The sequence below is a fragment of the Alligator sinensis genome, unplaced genomic scaffold (assembly GCF_000455745.1).
Source record: "Alligator sinensis unplaced genomic scaffold, ASM45574v1 scaffold375_1, whole genome shotgun sequence".
Taxonomy (NCBI): Eukaryota; Metazoa; Chordata; order Crocodylia; family Alligatoridae; genus Alligator; species Alligator sinensis.
This window is the reverse complement of record NW_005841928.1, coordinates 2,202,689-2,210,665: the sequence shown is the minus strand read 5'-3', so window position 1 is coordinate 2,210,665 and position 7,977 is coordinate 2,202,689.

Sequence of the window (7,977 nt, the reverse complement as noted above, 5' to 3'; positions counted from 1 at the left end):
GTCATTTCCTAGGCAGTAGGTATTCTGGACATTTTTCCTCCCTAGGTGCAGCACTTTGCATTTCTCCTTGTTGAATTGCATTCTGTTGTTTTCTGCCCATATGTCCAACCTGTCCAGGTCTGCTTGTAGTTGTTCCCTGCCCTCCGGCGTGTAGTGTATTGTCTGTTTAATAAACCTGTTATTTGGACCCCTAAGTTGGGTTTTGCTTTACTATGGTTTGGCCCTGCTTCAATCTCTGCTCCTCACCCCTCTAACTTCTGTCTCATTTCTCCCTCTCCTGCTTCTGGGTCACTGCCACCTCCAACACCTGTCCTGAGCACCTCTCTGCTCCCAACCCCACTGTTTTTTTGCCACTGTCTTATCCCCACTGCCTTTTCCTTTTCCCCTAAGCAACCAGGTTTCTGCCTCAGTTTCTTTCCTGGCTGTCTCCTCCTTGCCACCACTTATCTGTCCCCACCCAATATCTCAGCTGTCTGCCTCAGTTTCCAGCCCCAGTTTACCTTAAGTAAACCCAAGCCTCAGTTCCTCAGCTAGCTTCTCTGTAGTCTACTGGTTCTAATCCTGGTTCTGGCAACTTTCACTCCCTACACTTTAACGCTCTCTCTCTCACCTGAACCTTCCCCCAAGTATCCCAGGTACCCCAAGCACATACATGCACACTACCATCCAAGTTAGTAACTCACGTGTATGTGTAGGTGGGTTGTATGTGTGTGAACTGGTGAGTGTGTGTGTGTATACATATATGTCATTGTGTGCATGATATATGAACTAGTGATCTGTGTCTCATTTTTGTGGTATATAGTGTATGTTCTTGAATTGGTGATAGCTATGCATGTGCCTAGGCTGGTTTGGATGTGTATGTGCCTGAACTGGTAGTGTGTGTGTGTATGCACCTAACTGATTTGTGTGTTTGTATATGTGCAATTGTGTCACACCCTCCTGTCTAACAGCACAATATTGAGATCCTGAGAGTTGGCCTGACCCCACAGGGCAACACAGTTCCTGGCTACATTACTGGGATTGCAGGATTTAGCAGGAGCCCGCCCAGCCTGGCCCTAAGAAGTAGGGTGATCACTGGCAGTCCTCCCCTCCCCCACGTCTTAGTTGAGTTGCACTCCTGGACAGAGGGAGGCGGGGAACAGCCCCAGGGTTGCTAGGCCAGAAGCCTCTGCTAAGCAGAGGCTTCTGATTGGGGCCTGGAGTGGGGGGAGCACTGAGGGTGGGGTGGAGCCAGGTGAGCCTTGCAGCTGCAGCTGCTGGGTCTTGTCATCAGCTCCCCCTGGGTCCTGCTGCTGCTGGTGTCTTATCATCTTTTACAAGAACCCAGGGACAGATAATAATTCATTTTCTAAAATTTTTAGGGGCCTTATAGATGTATAGAATGGCTTGGTGGGCTGGATCTAGCTTGTGGGCCATATTTTGCCCACTTCTGAGTTAAGGTGTTTTGCTATGGTTCTAAGATAGTGAGTCTGAGCCTTGCCCCAGATTTTTGCCAAAGGCTGCTTCTAGATGTAATAACTACATGGTTCTTTGGACTGAGGATTCAAAGTCAGCCACATGCCATGCTAAGTCTTGTGTGCCATTTGCTATGGAAACTGGTGTTCCTTAAGTATGTTAGGCTCAGGTAGACTTTTGATTTTTTTTTTTAAACTATTGTACAGCCAATGTAAGGCAAACACTAAACCACATGATTGGCCCTTGGGGCTAGGGACAGAAGTTACACATAAACTGGTTTAAGTCATCAGGAACTGGTTTAAACCTATAACAGAACATAATTTCAGTGCATATAAACCAGTTTCAAAATGGCAAAAACTGTTTTAAGATAAACCTGGTTGAAAGAAGTATCAGACTTAACTAATTTAGGGCAAACCAGTTTATGGAAGTTCTGTCCCAGACTCCTTTCTGGTTTAAGTTAAATCAGAGTCCCCAGCATCTTGGCATGCTTTTCAGACCTGGGTTGTGATCTGCTCCAACAGAGCAGGGCTGGCCCTGCCCCCAGCTGCCAGCAGGGACTTTTCCATCACCAGAAGCCATATTCAGTGTGGATTCCCCTGCCTCACCCTCTCCCCTGCCAGGGAATCAACCCAGCTCCCAGCTGTGTTGGACGAGTAAAGCCCCTATTGCTGGCTTCCCCACTCCACAAGGCACAGGTTAGGCATTTTGCGCCCCCCCACCCCCTTTTTAGCTGCCCCACAGGACCTGCCAGGCTGCGTGCTGCGCTCACCAGGAAGCCCTGCACTGCAGGACAGTCTGGGATGGGAAACCTGCAGTCTGGGGTATGAGCCCCATCCTTCCTCCAGTGTCAGCCATGCTGTAGCCCTGCCAGAGCCTGGTGTGTGGAGTGGGCTGGGAGCTGCAGAGGCTGTGTCAGGCAGGGCTGATGGGTAGTGGGGGCTGGCTCTGGCAATGCAGGGTGGGAGGACTCACCCGACACCCACAGGGAGCTTGGGGCAGGAACAGAGAGAAGGTGCCAGGCTGCAGCTCTGCTCAGTAGATGCTGGGCAGCCCTGATTCTCTGACCCAGGCCGGCTCCAGTGAAGTAGTGGCACCAGGGGCTGTGCTTGCTCCGCTGCTCCTGGGACTCAGCAGAGGTCTGCAATGGGGGTGGGAGAGGAAAGGGGAGGAGGCTGCCCTTTTTCCTCGACACTCTCTTCTCAGCCAGGCTGCTGGCTGGGGAGAACACATTGCAGGGTGATCTGCCAGGCTCCTGACTCTAGTGAAGTCCATAGTCCCTACCTGAGCCAGGGTAAGTTGCGGGGGAAATGGCCACTATTGTGGGCTTCCCACCTCCTGTGCTGGGCACAGCCTGGCTAGAATCCAAAGCCAGGCTGGGGATGGCTGTTTTCCCCCTCACTCCCTCCTCAGCTGGCCTGCCGGCCTAGCAAGGGCTGTGGCTGGGTAATTGGCCCGGCTTAGGCAGAGGAGTAAAACCCCCACCACAGGCTTCCCTGCAGGCTGGAGCCGGGACAGCCCCCCAGCCACATTCCCTGCTTGGCTGCTGAGCCAGCTGAGAGGAGAGTGGGGGAAAAAATGGCCCTCCCACCCAGCTTTGGACCCCAGACAGGTTATGCCCAGCACAGGGGGTGGGAAACTCACAGTGGGGGCCATTTTCCCCCCACCACTCTCTCCTCAGCTGGCTGCCAGGCGGGGAAGGAACATGGCTGGGTGATCAGGCAGCTCCCTGCTGCAGGGAAGCCTGTGGTGGGGTCTTTACTCTCTTGCCTGAGCTGGGAATCAGGCCGATCACCTGGCCATGACCCCTGCTTGGCCAGTGGGCTGGCTGAGGAGGGAGTAGGGAGGAAAATAGCCCCTGCTGTGGGCTTCCAAACCCTTGTGCCAGACACAGCCTTGCTGGGGTCCAAAGTCAGGAGCTGGGCAGATGTCAGGCACCTATCACCTGCTGCCTTCTCACAGTGGTACTGGGTGCTTGGCGTGGGCTGCTGCATGCCATGGGTGTGGGCAGTGCTGGGGGGAGGCAATGGACCACTGCAGCTGGGTCCAGCCAGGCCCCATGGCCCAGGAGTGTAGGCAGCAACTGGTCCACAGCAGCCAGCCCCAAGTGCCCAGCACTGCCATGAGCAGGCAGGAGGTGACAGGTGCCTCACCTCTGCACACCGCAGTAGTTCACTCCATCACTACCACTGGGAGAGTCAGAGGGCAGGGAGCTGCACTCCAGCCTGCTTGCAAACCACAGCATTTGTTGCTGGAGGTAGGAGGCAGCAGGCACTTCCCCCTGCCCCCTAGGGCCCCTCCCCAGCCTCGGCTGAGCTACTGCAGCAGGAGGCAGTAGTGAGTCAGGCTCCCCCACTCCCCACAGCCAGGTCACATCCTCCTTCCCCACTACCTCCCCTGGCTGGCTGGCTTCTTGGTGGGACTCAGCCCAGGGCACAAGTCAGTTCCTCTGCCACTGCCGCCTGCAACGGGGAGATTAACCACCCCCTTCCCCTCAAACTACTGGCATCTGCCTCCTCCCCCACCCCACCCCTGGCCACAGGTGCATGAGCTGAGCGTGTTGGTGCCCACGCTGCCTCCCTGCCTGCAATGTGGGGGTTAAATTCCTGCTTCCCCTCAGGCTCCTTAGGTCTTGTCCTACTCCCTCTCCTGCTGCCAGCTAGTAAGCAAGCAGGGATGGGGTGGCTGACGACCCCTGGCAGGGGCTTCTTCTCCACTCCCCCTCCAGGCACACCCAGCCTGGGTTCCCTACAGGCCAGGGTAGGAGTTTAAACCCTTCCCCAATTACACACAGACCTGCCTGGACCTGGCCCCGCCCCTTGCCTCAGTTTAGTTTCCCTCCAGCCAAGGGCTCACTCTAGCATCTCCTAGCATGTGCCTGCAGTTCCAGAGTCAGAAATGGATGTCTGTCCACCTGCAAATTGGTTCGATCTACACAGGCTAGAGTAACCTGCAAAGATTGAATCAATTCAGGCTCTGGCTTTTTGAATGTCTGGAGGATCATGTGCAATATAGTAACATCTCCTATGTGACATTTCCCTGACAGTGTGCTGTGAGTTCAGCAGAGGACTATAGTGTAAGTTCCTATGTCTTGTTGATCTAGGCTGCTGTTCTGAAATCGAAGTACAACCTACATACTGTTCTAAATCTCAGTTGCCTGGCACATGAAAGCTCAACTATATAGACACACAAAAACAAGATTTTGTGCTACCTTTACACCTTTCTTTTCTGCTTCAGTGTGACCATTTTTGTTGCAAATGAGAAATATGAGAAATGCCATACTAAGTCAGACCAATGGTCCACCTAGTCCAGTATCCTTTTCCATCTAGTCCAGTACCCTTTCTCTGATAGTGACTGGAGTAAATGCTTTAAAGGGAGACCATTGAGTTGGATATATCTAGTGATCTATCCCCTATTCATTACTCTCTCCCTGGCATCCACCATCATTGGTTAGAGATACCAGAGAAAACATCTCCTACTGTTCTGTTCAACAGCTATTTGATCTCCCTGCCCCCTGTTGTTTTGCTAGTGCCTCTAACTTTCTCTTCCATTTCTACTTACAAAGGATTATTTGAAGATTCTCCTCCTTTAAATTTGCTTTCATTTCTTTTAGCAGGTGTTTATCTTTACTCCTTTCTCATTTTCTGGGACTCGGCTTCTCTTTACATTTTGCTTTTTTACACTTTGACACATATCCTCCCTTCCACAAGAAAGAAATTTCTTTCTGTAGCTAATTTGCTGTGCTCATTGATATGGTAGGCACTGGAATGGTTTCACAAGAAAAGAGGTCCTTTTTAATGCTCAAAAAAATATGAATTAGCATTTTTGTGGTGTCCAACTTATTTCTTCCAATTGTCAAATGTTCACTTCATGATTGTCCAGCCTTAAAATTAAGAAGGAAATATGCAGTCCACATGTTAATTACAGACTTCAAGTATAAATTAAATTTGAAATTTATACATTTAAGTTGGGAAAACAGGGAAATTATCCTTTTTATTTGTTAAGGCAGAACTGGCAAATCTACATTGCAACTAAAGTCATCCTAAACTGAAAATAAACCTGTTTTACTACAAAATAACAATTGTAATGAAGAAAATGATTTTGCTGCATATTTTGCTATACATCTCATGATACATATGTCATGTGTCTCAGAAGCACCACAGTACAGTGTTAAGAAGATCTATTTTTCAAAATGTTTTAATAGATTTTTTGCATTTTCCAGCTAGACAAAACCTTGGTTGGGATGATATAATTGGGGACAGTCCTACTTTGAGCACGGGGTTGAACTAGGTAATCTCTTGAAATCCCTTCCAGCCCTAATTTTCTATGATTCTACAATTTCAATGTTTTAGGGTCATTTTACTATCAGCACATTAATACTATCTTCCTAGATTTGGGGGGGGGGGGGGGTATGGTGCACTTCTTGTCCTGCTGCTTTCTACATTTTCCTTTCTTAAAGGTCTTACCAGAGTATGCTCATATTGTTTTCACAACATTCTGGAGAGAGAGAGCAAGTAACATGGTGCAAACTTAGTGAAGCCATTTTGGGTGTAAACTCATTGTCGTCCACCTTTATTCTTAAACAAGCTAGAAAAATAGATCTTGAGAGCAGCAGCTAGGAATGCCCATGGTGACAAAGAGTAGGTAGGCAGGGCCTTGGTTTTCAAATATATTCTCAAGGAGGCTATGGAGACAGGCTAGTCTGGCCCCTACTTTCATTTCTGAAACTCTGAGAAAGAGACATTGGATATATATTTATATCCCTAATTGTGCCTTTTCTCTAATTGAACTAACTGAACTAATTGCTTTGTACTATCCAGAATAATTCCAGTACTAGGTATGGAAAATAACGTAGTAACATTTTTTGTTTTTTAATATTATATGCATCTTCATTTAATTGAGTGATAGTATCTTCCTTGAGTTTATAGAGTTAAATCAATAGAATATACGTGAGAATCTTACAGGAAGTATACCAATACCAATGGCAAAGATAAGGTGCTGTGATAATAAAACATATCAAGAATCCACCTAGATAAAAGGGGAACCATTAGAACAAATCCTGCCTAGGTACAATTAGGGAACTTACACAAGTAATATTTTCATGTCATTGGGCTGCTGAAAGCTCCCTACAGCTGTGACATAACACATGTGCACAGCTGCAGAGCATGTTTAAAATGGCTAATCACACAAAAAATTAACCCTAGTCAAATAAAGCATTACATTAGAGAAAACTAAAGCAAAGCACCTTACGAAACATGTGTCCCCTCCAGGGTTAATTTTTTGCTACCAGCCCAGCCCCACCCCAGTGCTGTCAGCAGGGAAAAGAGGGGGAAGAGGAGGGAGCTGCCAGCTGCTTTGAATAGCCAGAGGTGGGGTGCGGGGGAGGGCTGGGTGGAATGGAGCTCCCTTGCCACACAAACCCCATCCCCCTCAGTCATCCCAGCTGGGGTATTGGAAGGAACTTGGCCAGGCCTGTGAGACAAGAAGCCAGGCTCCGTTCCATCCTGCCCCCTCCCCACCCCCCAAGCGCTGGCCATTCAAAGTAGCTCCCTCCCCTTCCCTCTCTCACAGGCCTGGAATTAGGGTGGGGGGGGCGTCCTTAGAGGCTGCTGGAGCACCCCCACCTCCTGGCCAGGGCTAGTGCAGGCTGGCTTCTTCCCCCCATGATCCAAGAGGCCCGTTGGGTCTGTTGAGTTTGAGGGGGCGGCTCTAATTCACAGCTCATTATGTAAAGTGCCATGAGTTAAAGCATGGCCCTAATGTCTACAGGCATCCTTGATCTGCCATGATTTACTGTTTCCCAAATCAAATACCCAGGATCAAAGAGAAACTAAAACCGTATGAATGCTGTCTTAGAAAAAGAAGAGGTGAATGGGTTGTCAGTTGAGCTAAGTAAGGGAACAGTATATTTCTGTTTCTTAGGAAATACCACATTTTCATTTTGTGTCTGTTCTGGAAATAAATTAATTTAAAGTTCCCTTGAAAAATAAACTCTTTAAAATGTTGCTTCATATTAATCAACACATTGTTTCATGACACTTGAAACACTCAGATCTGTTTTCAACCTTCTTGCATTTAAAAAAAAATACTAAAATCAATTTTACTTAAAGTAATTCTAAAAGTTGAAACCTGTCAAACATTGAAACTTATGTAAAATGTCAAAACAGGAGGTTTTAACATTGTCAAAATGCTCTGCTCCAGTTTTTTTCAAATCAAAGTTTATCAACGTTAGCATGTTTATTTTTAAAACATTTTGATTTAGACAAAAATGGCATTTTTCTTTCCAAAATATTTCCAGCCAGAAATAATTTGAATGCAATAATTTGAATCAGTCTGTTGATAAAGAGTATGTCTATGCTATGCTGGCATAGTTCTCATTTTCTTCACGAAGGAAATAACCCCCATGTATGGGACCTAGGTCACATTCTGTGTCTGACAACCATGGGAATGTGGTGGTAAGGATGTCTAAGGGGCAGCTCAAGCTATTGTTCTTGAGTCCACCCAAAACTAGGTCTTGAGCATGGT